A 15,791-nucleotide genomic window follows, 5' to 3' on the forward strand; every position below is an offset into this window, starting at 1 on the left:
AACACACTCCTATTACTTGATTTTACAGTCTCAAGTATGAGCTACAATTGACTTTAGCAACACCCACACACATACACCTCTACCCTCTCCCAACCTCTCAATAAAAGTTTTACCATTTGTATTAAATAAAAATGGCGGTATACATTATTATATATCTATATAAACAGTTCCACATTGAGTCACTTGGTATAGTAGGATTGCTTTCATGTAAAATGTTGTTTTTCCTGGAATTAATATCAACTGCCGTTTCAAAAGTTTTTGATTTTCTATGGATCACTGGAAAGAAACCTCCTCCCAGGATATTCAAATAAGTATTCATCAGTTTTACCCTTTTCCTTGGGATATTCCCCTCAGAACCTTCTCTCTACCTATCTAATAAAAATTGGGGCCAGGCCCAGTGGCTCATGCCTATAATCCCAGCACTTTGGGAGGCCGAGGTGGGAGGATCAATTGAGGTCAGGAGTTCAAGACCAGCTTGGCCAACATGGTGGAACCCCGTCTCTACCAATAATACAAAAATTAGCCGGACGTAGTGGCGCGCACCTTGTTATCCCAGCTACTCAGGAGGCTGAGGCTGGAGAATTGCTTGAATCTGCGAGGTGGAGGTTGCAGTGAGCAGAGATCACACCACTGCACTCCAGCCTGGGTGACAAGAATGAGAGAATCCATCTCAAAAAAAAAAAAAAAAAAATGGCTGGGCACAGTGTCTCACGCCCATAACCCCGGCACTTTGAGAGGCCAACACGGGCGGATCAGTTGAGGTCAGATTGAGACTATCCTGGCCAACATGGTAAAACCCTGTCTTTACTAAAACTACAAAAATTCGCTGGGCGTGGTGGCGCATGCCTGTAGTCCCAGCTACTCGGGAGGCTGAGGCAGGAGAATCGCTTGAACCCGGGAGGCAGGTGTTGCGGTGAGCCGAGATCGTACCACTGCACTCCAGCCTGGCAACAGATTGAGACTTTGTCTCGACAACAGCAAAGATTGGTTGCCCTCTAGATGTGCCCCAAAACTGCCTGCTCCTGGGACTTCGCCTCGCCCTCTCTTCTGCATTGGATCTTTGTCTTCCATCCTGTGTTTTTCTCTTTCTAGGTTTGCTTCCTCATTTGAGGTGGAAGACATGTGCTCTAGTAAGTTACTGCGGAAGGGTACCTGGGAGGTAAAATTTTTCAGAGCCTAAAATGTCACAAATGTTCTTACTCTACCCCGACACTTGATTTATGGTTGAGTTGGGCATCGAATTCTGCATTGGAAATCATTTGCATTCATACCTGGAGGCATTTCTCTATCATAATCCTGCTTCTGGCATTGCTGACCAGGCGTTCAAGCCATTCTGACTCCTAATCCATTTATATGCAATTTTTGCAATATTTTCCCTTCCCAGGATTCTTTGGTAACTTCCTTTTAACTTAGGTACATTTAGAAAATCCAATGTTGTGATGATGACGTTGTGACTCTTTTAAAATTTACTTTGCCAAGTGCTCTATGAGCCCTTTCTTTCATGTCCTTCGTGAAATCATGTATTTTATGATTTTCTTGGAAACATTCTTTTATTACTTGTGGGATAATATTCTCCATTCCATTTTTTTCTGCTTTCTTTTTTTGGGACTCATTATTTTGATATTAGATTTTCTGGACTGATCCTCTACTATTTTCCATTCTTGTGTTTGTTTTGTTTTGTTTTGTTTTGTTTTGTTTTGTTTGACCAGGTTGGAGTGCAATCGTGGCTCACTGCAGCTCCTGGGCTCAAGCGACCTTCCCGCCTCAGCCTCCTGAATAGCTAGGACCACAGGCACACGCCACCACACCCGGCTAATTTTTTATTTTTTGTAGAAGTAGGGTCTCTCTATGTTGCCCAGGCTGATCTTGAACTCCTGGACTCAAGTGATCCACCTGCTTCGGCCTTCCAAAGTGCTGGGATTACAGGCGCGAACCACTGTGCCCAGCCTCCGTTCATATTTTTTGTTGTGAAGTTTCCTCAACACTTCAGTTCTTTACTTCTGCTGGCATATTTACAATTTCTTTTTTTCTTTTTCTTTTTCTTTTTTTTTTTTTTGAGATGGAATTTTACCCTGTCTCCCAGGCTGGAGTGCAATGGTACAATCTTGGTTCACTGCAACCTCTGCCTCCTGGGTTCAAGCGATTCTCCTGCCTCAGACTCCCGAGTAGCTGGGATTACAGGCGCCTGCCACTGAACCAAGCTAATTTTTGTATTTTTTAGTAAAGACAGGGTTTCACCATGTTGGCCAGGCTGGTCTCGAGCTCCTGACCTCAGGTGATCCACTCGCCTCGGCCTCCCAAAATGCTGTGATTACAGGTGTGAGCCACCATGCCCGGCCCATATTTACAATTTCTCAGGGTTCTATTTTTTTATTTTCTGATTGTTCCCCTTTTCATAACATTCTATTCTTTTTCATGGCTATAATAGGACTTGTAAAGATATTCATTTTGTTGAGGTTTTCTTCTGCTCTTCACGTTAGAAATTTGTGAGATATGACAAGAGAGTTCTATTGTAGAGTGATCGGAGTATACCACTTCACTGAGGATCTTCCCGGCATTTTTTCTTGGGCTTAGTTTCTCCCAGAGGGGAATCCTCCACTCTTCAGAATGGGGATGAAAAACTATAGTATAATTAGAAATCTAGCTACCAGGAATTTTTTGGAGCCAGGTAGGCTTCCATTCAGTATATATAGACAGACTCCATCCTGCTCTTTCCAGCACAGCACCCCTATCCACTTGATGTCCTTAAGTCCAGAGTCCTTCTGTTCTTTGGTACCCAAAAGGGCTGCATATTTTGGACTACTTAGAGAGCTTTAAGACATACTGAAGGCTGTATACCTCACCCAGAGTTTTTACTTTAACACATCTGGTGGGGTGGTCTGAACATCAGTCTTTTAAAATCTCTCCAGGTGACTCCAATGTGCAGCCAAGGTTGAGAACCACTGCTCTAGTTGAACCTCTCCAGAGAGTAAGCCTCTAATCTTCTGCCAAGGTGAGCTGTTTGGCCTTATCTGCATTCTTGCTTTCAGAGTTCTTTTTTTATTTTTTATTTTTTGAAAAGGAGTTTTGCTCTTGTCCCCCAGGCTGGAGTACAATGGCATGATCTTGGCTCACTGCAACCTTCGCCTCCTGGGTTCAAGCGATTCTCCTGCCTCAGCCTCCTGAGTAGCTGGGATTACTGGTGTGTGCCACCACGCCCCACTAATTTTTTTTTTTATGAGACGGAGTCTCTCTCTGTCGCCCAGGCTAGAGTGCAATGGCATGATCTCGGCTCACTGCAACTTCCGCCTCCCAGGTTCAAGCAATTCTTGTGCCTCAGCCTCCCGAGTGGCTGGAATTACAGGCGTGCGGCACCACACCTGGCTAATTTTTGTATTTTTAGTAGAGATGGGGTTTCACCATCTTGGCCAGGTTGGTATTGAACTCCTGACCTCATGATCCACCCGCCTTGGCCTCCCAAAGTGCTGGGATTACAGGCGTGAACCACCGCACCCAGCCTAGAGTTCTCTCTTGCCTGCATATTCTGATTCACTTTAGGCTTCTAGGTTATGAGTCATCTGGTTTTTAGGCTTCTGATTCAGACCTCTGGTTTTCTGGTCAGCTTACCCCTTGTTCACATGAATTTCACCTTTCAAAAATGTGTTGCGATTATTTCCTCTTCTGCTCTCCCTGTTTGTGCCTTGTTTGACCCTTTATTATCATTACAGTGCACTCTGGAGAGGGAAGGAAGAATATTCGGTCCACCATGCTTAGCTGGAATTTCTCAGTCCTACTCCCTGTCATTAACACTCATGTTAAAATGTCGGCAGGGGGCTTGCCAAGCCAGATTTAGCAAAAATTGGACCTGTAGAACGTCAAAGGTTTCCCCAAGACTCTGTAAATTTCTAGGCTGCTTATGTTTTCAAGGCCATTCTAGATTTGTTGTTTCTGGCTCCTTGATCAACCATATCAACTTAAGTTCTTTCCATAGATTAAGAAAGTTGTCTTTCATTATTTCTTTTTCTTCTCCACCACCACCACCACCACCATTTTTTTCTTTCTTTTAGTGACTCTGATTGTTTGCAGGGTGTAGCTAAGGGATTTGTCTTCCATGTACCTTTTTCTGTCTCTCTTTTTTTGTTTTTGTTTTGAGATTGGATCTTGCTGTGCCACCCAGGCTGGAGTGCAGTGGCATGATCATACCTCACTGCAGCCTTGACCTCCTGGGCTCAAGCGATCCCCGCAACCCTGCCTCAGCCTCCTGAGTTACTGGCACCACAGGAACGTGCCACCACACCCAGCTAATTTTTTAATTGTTTTGTAGAAATGGGGATCTCCGTTATATTGCTCAGACTGATCTCAAACTCCTGGCTCAACCAGTCCTCCCACCTCAGCCTCCCAAAGTGCTGGGATTACAGGCTTGAGCCACTGCGCCCAGCCCTCAGCAAACTTTTAAATCATTTTTTAAGGTTTCTTTCTGTTGGATAAATCGTAGTTTATTTTCCCTAATTCAATGATCTTCGTATACCGTCTTCATATACTGCCATTCAGTTTCTCCTTTGTGACTTTTCATTTCAAAACCACCTCTCTCATCTCCATTCCGTCTTCCTTTGCTGCTCCTTTTCTAGGACAACTTGATCAAGTTACATAGATGTAGAATCCACTTCAGTCTTGCTGAGAACATAAAATAGACGTTGGCTCTAATTTTTTGTTATTGTTTCTGAGGAATAGATTTCTGAAGGAGAAAGCAACTCTGAGGCCCCACATACTTGTCATTTAAGTTTTTGGTTTCTGTGTGTGTGTGTTTTTCTAAAGATGAGGTCCTGTAATCCCAGCACTTTGGGAGGCTGAGGCAGGCAGATTACTTGAGGTCAGGAGTTTGAGACCAGCCTGGCCAACATAGTGAAACCCTGTCTCTACTGAAAAAAAAAAAAAAATTAGCCAGGCGTGGTGGTGCATGCTTGTAATCCCAGCTACTCAGGAGGCTGAGGTAGGAGAATTGTGTGAACCTAGGAGGTGGAGGCTGCAGTGAGCTGAGATCGTGCCACTGCACTCCACCCTGGGGCACAGAGTGAGACTCTCAAAAAAAAAAAAGAAGAAAAAAGAAAAAAGAGTAGTAATAAAATTAAAAATAAAAATTAACAAAAATTAGCCAGATGAGGTGACACACACCTGTAATCCCAGCTACTCAGGAAGCTGAGGCAGGAGAATCGCTTGAACCTGGGAGGCAGAGGTTGCAGTGAACCGAGATCACACCATTGCACTCCACCCTGGGTGACAGAGCAAGACTCTGTCTCAAAATAAATAAATAAATAAAGATGAGGTCTTGCTATGTTGCCCAGGCTGGTCTTTAACTCCTGGCCTCAAGGAATCCTCCCGCCTTGGCCTCCCAAAGTGCTGGGATTACAAGCATGAGCCATTTCACCCAGCCTAGTTTTAATAGGCCCTTTTCTCATAGACCCATTTATTATCCATACAGAGGGAGAGCTATTTGAGTTTTTATTCTTTTTTATTTTATTTTATTATTGTTATTTTTTTGAGACAGGGTCTCACTCTGTCATCTAGGCTGGAGTGCAGTGGCGGGATCTTAGCTCACTGCAACCTCCACCTCCCAGGTCAAGTGATCCTTCTACCTCAGCCTCCCGGGTAGCTGGGACCACAGGCAGACGCCACCACGCCCAGCTAATTTTTGTATTTTTTGTAGAGATGGGATTTTGTCATGTGGCCCAGGCTGGTCTCAAACTCCTGACCTCAGGTAATCCGCCCGCCTCAGCCTCCCAAAGTGCTGGGATTACAGGCGTGAGCCACAGCAGCCATCTGACTTTTCTTTTTAATGAAAAAATTTCGATCACTTCATGGCATCTTCATGGCATCTTGTTCTTTTCCTTTTTGCTTTTCTTCTTTATTTAAAGCAACATCTCTTTTTGTTCTTCTGATTTCAAAAGTAACACACATTTGTTTTGGACGATTTGGGAATCGCAGAAAAGCACAAAGAAGAAAATTAAAATTACCTTAATTTCACAACCCAGTGATATTTTACTTCCAGTTTTTCTAGGTATTTATATGTAATTATCCTGATTCTTTTAACAATTTTAATCACTACTATTTTTATTTTTATTTTACGAATGTATAATACATTCACATGGTTCAAAAATTGTGTATGTGACAAGAGAAAAGGAAAAGGAAAAACATGTATGTATATATAAAGAAGTCTTTCAACACTTGTTTGTACAGTTTCCATCAATAACCACATCTAGGCTGGGAGCAGTGGCTCATACCTGTAATCCCAGCACTTTGGGAGGCCAAGATGGGAGGATTGCTTGAGCCCAGGGTTTGAGACTAGCCTGGGCAACATAGCAAGGTCCTATCTCTACCAAAAATTTAAAAATTATTTGGGCGTGGCAGCACATGCCTCTAGTCCCAGCTATTTGGGAGGCTAAGGCGGTAGAATCACTTGAACACAGGAGGTCAAGGCTGCATTTGAGCTATGATCACACCACTGCACTCCAGCCTGGGTGACCTGCTGAGACCCTGTCTCAAATAAACAAAAAAACCACACCTAGCCCCACCCCAGATGACCTCTCTGCTATTAGGTTCTTGTGTATTGTTCCAAATTTTCTTTATACCTATACTAACACACACACACACACACACACACGAATATATGCATGCACACTCACACAAACACTTAATACCTTTTTTTTTTTTTTTTGAGATGGAGTCTCGATCTGTCACCCAGGCTGGAGTGCAATGTTGCAATCTCAGCTCACTGCAACCTCTGCCTCCCGAGTAGCTGGGATTCAGGCAGATGCCACCACGCCTGGTTAATTTTTGTATTTTTAGTGGAGACGGGTTTCCACCATGTTGGCTAGCCTGGTCTTGAAATCCTGACCTCTAGTGATCTGCCCACCTCGGCCTCCCAAAGTGTTGGGATTACAGGCGTGAGCCAACATACCCGGCTAATTTTTTGTCTGTTTTTAAATTTAACTTTATTTATTTCTTTATTTACTTACTTACTTACTTATTTATTGAGACCAAATCTTGCTCTGTCACCCAGGCTGGAGTACGGTGGCACAATCTCGGCTCACTGCAACCTCTGCCTCCCAGGTTCAAGTGATCCCCCTGCCTCAGCCTCCCGAGTAGCTGGGACTACAGGCATGTGCCACCACACCTGGCTAATTTTTGTATTTTTCGTAGAGACGGGGTTTCACCACGTTGGCCAGGCTGATCTCAAACTCCTGACCTCAGGTGATCCACCCGCCTCGGCTTCCCAAAGTGCTGGGAATATAGGTATGAACCACCGCACCCAGCCTCACACACACTTAATACCTTTCCTTTTTATATGAATCATACAGTACTAAGCACATTGTTTTCCTCCTTGCTGTCTTCACTTAACAATATACCTGAACATCTTTCTTTATGAATACATAGACAAATTTTCTATTTTTTATAGCTGCACAATCTTCCATTGTGTATTGATATAACATTATTTAAGTGGTCACTTACTGATAATTTAGATTGTCAATGTTTGCTATTACACATAGGGTTAAGTACATTCACACTAAATTTGACAGTGTTTCTCTCTTGGTTTAATTATTGTTTCAAATGTTCAAACAGACATCATAGGCAATTTTTAAAAATTTTTAACATGAATCATATTATACAATAAACTGCACATATTTAAACAGTACAATTTGATAAATCTCACCATGTATGTACCTGTGAAACCATCAATAATCACCACAATCAAAATCATGAACATACCTTCCAGGCACAAACGATTCTCCTGCCTCATCCTCTGAGTAGCTGGGATCACAGGTACCCACCACCATGCCTGGCTAATTTTTGTATTTTTAGTACAGACGAGGTTTCACCATGTGGGCCAGGCTGGTCTTGAACTCCTGACCTCAAGTGATCTGCCTGATCTCAAGTGGAGCCTCCCAAAGTGCTGGGATTACAGGCGTGAGCCACCACGACTGGCTGCTCCTAAATATTTTCTTGTACCCCTTTATAAGCCTTTTTCCCCGTCCTCCCATCTCCAAGCAACCACTGATATGCTTTCTGACACGATAAATTAATTTGCATTTTCTGGACATTACTGTGCATGAACTCATATAGTTTGTACACTTTTTTTGTCTGGTTTCTTTCAGTATAATTATTTTGAAATTCATGCTGTGGCATGTACCATTCCTGTTTCCTGTTATTGCTGACTAGAATGTTTTGCTTGTGTTGTTCATCCATTCACTTGACAGTGAACATTTGAGTTGTTTCCATTTGGGGGTATTACAAATAAAACTGTAAACATTTATATAAAAATCATTTTGTGAATATATGCTTTCATTTCTCATGGGTAAATACCTAGGAATGAAATTAATGCATCATATTTTAGGTGTCTGTTTAACATTTTGAGAAACTGCCCAACTGTTTTCTAAAGTGGCTATGTTACATTTCCATCAGCAGCTTATGAGAGTTCAAGTTGTTCCACATCTCGGGGGGAGGGGGGAGGGATAGCATTAGGAGATATACCTAATGTTAAATGACGAGTTGATGGGTGCAGCACACCAACGTGGCACATGTATACATATGTAACTAACCTGCACGTTGTGCACATGTACCCTAAAACTTAAAGTATAATAAAAAAATAAATAAAGAAATAAAAGAAGAGAAAAAAAAAACAGTTGTTCCATATCTCGCCGACACATGATATGGTCAGTTTTAAAAATTTTAGCCGTAACCACAGTAGTGTCTGATGGTGGTTTTAATTTGCATTTTCTGCTGAGCACTTTTTCCTGTGCCATTTGCCATTCGTATGTCTTCTTTAGCGAAATATCTGTTCCAATCTTTTTGCCCAATTTTAAGTTGGATTGCATATTATATATATATAGTTGTATATATCTATATATATGGTTATATATATCTATATGTAGTTGTATATATCTAGATATATATGGCTATATATATCTAGATATATATATAGTTGTTGTTTGTTTGTTTTGGTTTTGTTGTTGTTGTTGTTGTTTGAGACAGAGTCTCCCTCTGTCACCCAGACTGGAGTGCAGTGGCATGATCTCAGCTCACTGCAACCTTCGCCTCCTGGGTTCAAGCAATTCTCCTGCCTCAGCCTCCCAAGTAGTTGGGATTACAGGCACACACCACCACGCCCAGCTAATTTTTTTGTATTTTTAGTAGAGACCGGATTTCACCATGTTGGCCAGGCTGGTTTCCAACTCCTAACCTCAAGTAATCCGCCCATCTCCACCTCCCAAAGTGCTAGTATTACAGACGTGAAACACCATGCCCAGCCCCCAGATTGTTAATGTATTTTGCAACTTCTTTATATGTTCTGGATACGAGTCCTTTATCAAGCACATGATATGTAAATATTTTCTTCTAGTCTATGGCTTGTTTTCATTCATTCAACATGTCTTTTGAAGACCAGAAGTTTTTTATTTCAATGAAGTCCAATTTATATGTTGACTCTTAAATATTGTGCTTTTGGTGTTGTTTCTAAAAAATCTTAGTCTAAGCCAAGATCACAAAGATTACTCTTATGTTTTCTTCTAAAAACTTTTGTAACTTTAGGTTCTACACTTAGATCTATAGTCCACTTTAAAGTACAGCTTTATTGAGATATATTTCACATACCATAAAATTCACATATTTAAAGTGTACCATTCCGTGATTTTAAGTATATTCAAAGAGTTGTACACTCATCACCACTATCTAACTTTGGAAGACTTTTGTCACCCCAAAAAGGCACCTCATATCCATTAGCAGTCATCCCTTATTACTTCCTTACTTCAGTTTAGGCAACCAATAATTTTCTCTCTCTATGGATTTGCTTATTCTGGACATTTCGTATAATTGGAATCATAGATCTGGTCTTCTGTGTCTGGATTCTTTCATACATTAGCATTAGCATAATGTTTCCAAGGTTCATTGTGTTATGCATGCATCAGTGCTTAAAACCTTTTTTTTTTTTTTTTTTTTTTGAGACAGAATCTTGCTGTGTCACCCAAGCTGGAGTGCAGTGGCATGTTCATAGCTTACTATAACCTTGAACTCCTGGGCTCAAGTCATCCTCCCACCTCGGCCTCCCAAAGTGCTGGGATTACAGACATGAGCCACCATGCCTGGCAAGCCATGCCATTTTACATTCTCACCAGCAGTGTATGAGAGTTCCAATTTCTTCATACCACCTCCAACACTTGTTATGGCCCATTTTTTTTATTACAGCCATCCTAGTGCATGTAAAGTGATATCTCATAGTGGTTTTAATTTGCATTTCCCTAATGAATGACAATATTGAGCATCTTTTGTTGTTGTTGTTGTTGTTACTGTTGCGATAGAGTCTCGCTTTGTCACCTAGGCTGGAGTGCTGTGGCACAAACACGGCTCACTGCCGCCTCCATGTCCTGGGCTCAAGCGATCTTATTACATCAGCACTCCAAGTAGCTGGAACTGCAAGCATGTGCCACCACACCCAACTACTTTTTTGTTTTTTGTTTTTGTTTTTGTTTTTGAGATAGAGTTTTGCTCTTGTCGCCCAGGCTGGAGTGCAGCGGCATGATCTCGGCTCACTGCAACTTCCACCTCCCAGGTTCAAGAGATTCTCGTGCCTCAGCCTCCCAAGTAGCTGGGATTACAGGTGTGTACCACCATGCCTGGCTAATTTTTGTGTATGTGTATTTATTTATTTATTTATTTATTTATTTTTGAGACAGAGTTGTGCTCTTGTTGCCCAGTCTGGAGTGCAATGGCCAGCTCTCGGCTCACTGCAAACTCCACCTCCTGGGTTCAAGCGATTCTCCTTCCTCAGCCTCCCGAGTAGCTGGGACTATAGGCGTGCGCCCCCATGCCTGGCAAATTTTGTATTTTTACTAGAGACAGGGTTTCACCGTGCTGGCCAGACTGGTCTCAAACTCCTGACCTCAAATGATCCGCCTGCCTCGGCCTCCTAAAGGGCTGGGATTATAGGCGTGAGCCATCACACCCGGCCTTAAATGTGTTTTTATTTGGCAGAAATGTCTATTCAAATCCTCTACTCATTTTTAAATTGGGTTATTTGTCTATTTCATATTAAATTATAAGTGTTCTTTTTGTGTAGTCCGGATAAGAGCCCCTTATCAGATATATGATTTGCAAATATTTTCTCCCATTTTGCGGGTTGTCTTTTTATCTCTATGATGTCCTTTGAAGCACAAGCATATTTACTTTTGATGATGTTCAATTTGTTTTTTTTCCTTTGTCTTCACTTGCGCTTTTGGTTTCACTTGCGCTTTCGGTTTCACTTGCGCTTTCGGTTTCACTTGCGCTTTTGGTTTCACTTGGTCTAAAATTCCATTGCCTAGTCCGAGGTAATGAAGATCTACTCCTACATTTTCTTCCAATAATTTTATAGTTTTAGCTCTTACATTTAGGTCTATGATGCATTTTGGGTTTTTTTGTTTTTTGTTTGTTTTGTTTTTTGAGACAGAGTCTCACTCTGTCACCCAGGCTGGAGTGCAGTGGCGCGATCTCGGCTCATTGCCACCTCCACCTCCCGGGTTCAAGCGATTCTCGTGCCTTAGCCTCCCAAGTAGCTGGAATTACAGGCACACGCCACCTTGCCAGGCTAATTTTTTTATTTTTGGTAGAGACAGGGTTTCACCATGTTGGCCAGGCTGGTCTTGAATTCCTGAGTTCAAAGTGATCTGCCCACCTCGGCCTCCCAAAGTGCTGGGATTACAGGTGTGAGCCACCATGCCTGGCCTATGATGCATTTTGGGTTGACTTTTGCAGATGGTGTGAAATAGGGGTTCAACTTCCCTCTTTTGCATGTAGATGTTCACTTGTCCCAGGACCATTTGATGAAAGGCTACTATTTTCCCATTGAATCTTGACACCTTCTTCAAAATCAATTGACCATACATAGATGTAAGTGTTTATGTCTGGATTCTTAATTATATTATTTATGTGTGTGTGTGTATATATATATATATATATATATATATATAAAAATAAGGCCAGGCACAGTGGTTCACACCTGTAATCCGAGCACTTTGGGAGGCCGAGGCAAGAGGATCACTGGAGCCTGAGGAGTTCAAGACCAGCTTGGGCAACATAGCAAGACCCCGTCTCTAAAAAAAACATAAAATATATATCCTTATATATTTTTACTCTTATATCCTGAGGATATGTGTGTGTGTGTGTGTGTGCATGCGTGTGCATGTGTGTATATATATATGTGTGTGTATATATATATCTATGTGTGTGTATATATATCTGTGTGTGTGTATATACATATATATATCTTTATCCTTACGCTAGTACCACACTGTATTTTTATAGTAAGTTTTGAAATCAGGAATGTGAGTTCTCCAACATTGTTCTTTTTAAAGATTGTTTTGGCTATTCTGGGTTCCTTGCATATCCATATGAATTTTCAGATCAGCTTGTCCATTTCTCAAATTCTAAAAAAAAAAAAGCAACTGTAATTATTATTATATTTTTAGAGACAGAGTCCTTCTCTGTCCCCCAGGCTGGAGTGCGGTGGCCTGATCTCAACTCACTGCAACTTCTGCCTCCAAGGTTCAAGCGATTCACTTGCCTCAGCCTCCCAAGTAGTTGGGATTTCAGGCGCCCGCCACCATGCCTGGCTAATATTTTTGGATTTTTTGAAGAGACAGGGTTCTGCCATGTTGGCCAGGCTCATCTCAAACTCCTGACCTCAGGTGATCCACCTGCCTCGGCCTCCCAAAGTGCTGGGATTACAGGCATGAGCCACTGTATCCAGTTGCACCTGTGATTTTGATAAGAATAGCATTGAATCTGTAGATTGCTTTAGGTAGTATTGTCCTTTTAATAATAATAAATCTTCAATTATTTAGAAGAATTTATTCAGATCTTCTTTAACTTCTTTCAGCAGTACTTTGTTTTCAGTTTACAAGTTTTATACATTCCTGGTTAAATTTATTCTTACGTATTTTATTCTTTTTGATGCTATTATAAATTGAATGGCTTTCTTAATTTTATTTTTGGTTGTTCATTCCTAAGGGATGGAAATACAGTAAATGTTTGCATATTGATCTTGTATTCTGCAGCTTCGCTAAACTTGCTTATTTTGTCTGGTAGTTTTTTTTTTTGTGGATTCCTTGGGATTTCTGTAGATAAGTTCATGTCATCTAGAAATAGTGATGGTGTATTTCTTCCTTTTCAATCTGGATACCTCTTTTTGTCTTGCCTAATTTTTCTGGCTAGAACCCTAAATACAATATTCAATAGAAGTAGCCAGGGGCAGAAGTTCTTGTCTTATTCCTGATTTTTGGGGAAAAGCGTTTAGTCTTTCATGATTAAGTAGCACTTTTTCCACAAATTACTTTTCTCAGGCTGAGGAAGTTTCTTTCTGTTCCTAGTGTGTTGAGTGGTTTTATCAGGAAAGGGTGTTGAAATTGGTGAAATGCTTTTTCTGCATCTATTGATATTATCATGTGGGTTTTACCCCTTATTTTATTAATATGACATATTACACTGCTTTATTTTCTTTGTTAAGCCAACTTCACATTCCCGGAATAAATTTCACTTGGTCATGGTATATAATTCTTTTTATATGTTACTGAATTCTGTTTGCTAGTATTTTATTTAGGATTTTCTTCATGTATACAGGATACTGAGCTATAGGGTTTCTTTTATTATAATGTCTTTTTTTTTTTTTTTTGAGATAGGGACTCAGTCTGTCCCTATCTTAAAAATAAACTTTTCACCCAAAGGTGAAAATAACCCAAATATCCATCCACAGATGATTTAATAAGCAAAATGTGGTATCAGCTGGGCTCAGTGGCTCATACCTGTAATCCCAGTACTTTGGGAGGCCAAGACAGGCGAATCACCTGAGGTCAGGAGTTCGAGACTAGCCTGGCCAACATGGTGAAACCCCATCTCTACTAAAAATACATAAATTAGCCAGGTGTGGTGGCAGGTGCCTGTAATCCCAGCTACTCGGGAGCTGAGGCAGGAGGATCACTTGAACCTGGGAGGCAGAGGTCCCTAAAAAAGAAAAATAATTTTTTAGGGACCCAGTTCCCTAAAAAAAAAAAACAAAAAAAAAAACCAAACTTTTTTTTTTATAGAGATGGAGTCTTGCCATGTTGCCTGAGCTGGTCTCAAACTCCTGGCCTTAAACGATCCTCCTGCTTTGGCCTCCCAAAATACCGGGATTGCAGGCATGAGCCACTGTGCCTGGCCTCTAATGATGTCTTTGCCTGGTTTTAGTATCAGAGTAATATTGGTCTCATAACATGAGTTTGGAAGCGTCCCTATAATCCATTTTGAGTTAATTTTTGCATAATGGATTTAAGTTTTGGGTTTTTTTGGCATATGTATATGTATTGTTTAGTACCATTTCTTAAAAAAAAATACTTTCTCCACTGATTGCCTTCACAATTTTGTTAGGAATCAATTGATGATATTTGTGTGGGTCTATTTCTGTACTTTCTATTCTGTTCCTTTATTTTTGTATCTATCTGTCCACCAATACCACACTACCTTGATTACTGTAGCTTTTTCCTTCAATGTCAGTCTTATTCAAAGTTTTGAACACAAAAATTAGCCAGGTGTGGTGCACATGCCCGTACTCCCAGCTACTTGGGAGGCTGAGGTGGGAGGATCGATTGAGCCCAAGAGGTCAAGCCTGCAGTGACCTATGATCACATCACTGCACTCCAGCCTGGGTGACAGAGCAAGAACTGGCCTAAAAAAAAAAAAAAAGCTTTTTTCCCCCACACTATTCTACATCCTCTACATTTTCATGAATTTTAGAATCAACTTCTCAAATTCTATGTTTTAGTAAAACATGTATAACATAAGATCTAGCATTTTAGCCGTTTTTACATGAACCATTCAGTGGCATTAACTACATTCAAACTCATGTGCAACCATCACCAGAACTTTTTAATCATCCCAAACTAAAACCCTACACCCATTAAATAATAACTTCACGCCCTCCCCTCTTCCCAGCACCCATCAATCACCATTCTATTTTCTGTCTCTATGAACTTGACTACTCTCGTGCCTCCTAAAAGTGGAATCGCACAATATTTGTCATTTTGTGGCTGACTTAATTCACTTAGTGTAATGCCTTCAAGGTTTAGCCATGTTGTAGCATTTGCCAGAATTTTCCTCCATTTTAATATTGAATAATAATATATGAGTATACCACTTTTTGTTGTTGTTTGGTTGTTTTTATTTGTTTATTTTTGTTTTTTCTTTTGAGACGGAGTCTCGCTCTGTTGCCCAGGCTGAAGTGCTGTGGTGCCATCTTGGCTCACTGCAACCTCCACCTCCCAGGTTCAAGTGATCCTCCTGCCTCAGCTCCCGAGTAGCTGGGATTACAGGCACCTGCCACCACACCTGGCTAATTTATGTATTTTTAGTAGAGACGGCGTTTCACCATGTTGGCCAGGCTAGTCTTGAACTCCTGACCTCAGGTGATTCGCCTGTCTTGGCCTCCCAAAGTACTGGGATTACAGGTATGAGCCACTGAGCCCAGCTGATACCACATTTTGCTTATCAGATCATCTGTGGATGGATATTTGGATTATTTTCACCTTTGGGCTATTATGAATAATGCTGCTATGAACATCAGTGTACCCAACTTCTCCATTTTTTTTTTTTTTTTTTTTCTGAGACGGAGTCTCACTCTGTCACCCAGGCTGGAGTGCAGTGGCCTGATCTTGGCTCACTGCAACCTCCACCTCCCAGGTTCAAGCAATTCTCCTTTCTCAGCCTCCTGAGTAGCTGGGATTACAGGTATGCACCACCACACCCGGCTAATT

The sequence above is a fragment of the Pongo abelii genome, chromosome 18, assembly GCF_028885655.2.
Source record: "Pongo abelii isolate AG06213 chromosome 18, NHGRI_mPonAbe1-v2.0_pri, whole genome shotgun sequence".
Classification (NCBI taxonomy): domain Eukaryota; kingdom Metazoa; phylum Chordata; class Mammalia; order Primates; family Hominidae; genus Pongo; species Pongo abelii.